The sequence below is a fragment of the Coregonus lavaretus genome (genome assembly GCF_964263955.1).
Source record: "Coregonus lavaretus genome assembly, chromosome: 6".
NCBI classification, from domain to species: Eukaryota; Metazoa; Chordata; class Actinopteri; order Salmoniformes; family Salmonidae; genus Coregonus; species Coregonus lavaretus.
The window spans coordinates 28,931,677-28,933,178 of NC_139993.1; positions in this window are offsets into that span (position 1 = coordinate 28,931,677).

A 1,502-nucleotide genomic window follows, 5' to 3' on the forward strand; every position below is an offset into this window, starting at 1 on the left:
GAAAAACATAGTCTTCTTCTTCTTCTTCTATGATATCATGGCGGTCCGCAAACAAACGTTTAAAGTGCATGGCGCCACCTACTGTGCTGGAATATACGATCAATCATGATCTGCCCAATTCTGCACTACCATGAAAATAAAATTCTAAACCAAATAAATCCCTAACTTTTACCACACCCTCCCCCCTCCCCAACCCCATTAAACTTGATCTATATCATGCACTCCACCCTTAGGATTGTTCAGCATGTCAACAACCAATTCAACAGTAACATCTGTTACCCCAATATCTCTTTTGCCTTCTCCACAATAACCTTCAACCTGGCATTTCTGCTTTCCACAATCTGAGTCGTACTGATAATCTTACCAATAAAAACTGAAATTAAATGTATTCATTATCAAAGTGTCCTTTGACACCGCACATTCATGAGCACAAGATTTCTGAACAGGCCTCGAAACCATGCCAGGACCATCAGAAGCACCAGCACCTACAGTAGGTCCACTTACTACAGGTACATCCATGTAAGCTCCATTAGTCTGCACTGTAGTTCTACCAATCTGTTTTACGGCCTCTGCATGTGATACATCATGACTGATCCTATATCTCAGAGCCTCTCTAGCCTCTCTCTGTACCTGGCATCCACCAAATGCTGCACTGTGTTCTCCCCCACAATTACAGCACTTAACCTTCACATTGCTTCCACATTCACCGTAATCATGTGCCATTCCACACTTGGCACATATTTTCTTTCCTACATGTCCCATTCTTTGGCATTTAAAACACTGCATTGCATATGGGACAAATTCTCAAACATTGAAACTAAGGAATCACTGACAAGCTTTCACTTCTTTGACCCTCTTTCCTACTGATCAACCTTTTGGCCTCAATCACTCTGCCTCCCTTCACATTTTCTTTAATATCATCTGTGGACATATATTTTGGGACCCCAGTGATGACTCCCCTCAATCTAGCATAAGCACCAGGGACATGGCTTTTAATCTTCTTCCCATTAAGCTTTTCCATTTTCAGAATCTTCTCTTGCTGAGCCTGGCTACCACACAATATTAACAATCTACCATTTCCAATGAACCAAGCTAATTTCACTTCACCTACCTCTTTCTCTACGGCATTAATTAGTTGAATAGGGTGTAAGTGAGGCACTGTGGTCTCGTCAAACACTATAACCACTCTCCACTCCAACACATCATTACTCTTGTTTCCTGCTTGGCCCTCTTTATGCTTTCTTTACTAGATGCTCCACTGCTTTCTGTGTCATCATCTCTCTTCTTCCTATGTCTTTCCACTACCAACCATTCCGGTCCTCGACCCTCATCCTCCCGCTCCATACCATCAGAACTGACACCCATATTGTTCGCATTCCATCACAGCTGTTGCTTCCCTAACTTTTTCTCCATTTCCTCCATTTCGTCCGCACTACTCGCCGTCATTTCCGACCTCCAACCCTCTCTCACACTGTGAAACCTTGTCTGAGGAGAGGTGGCGA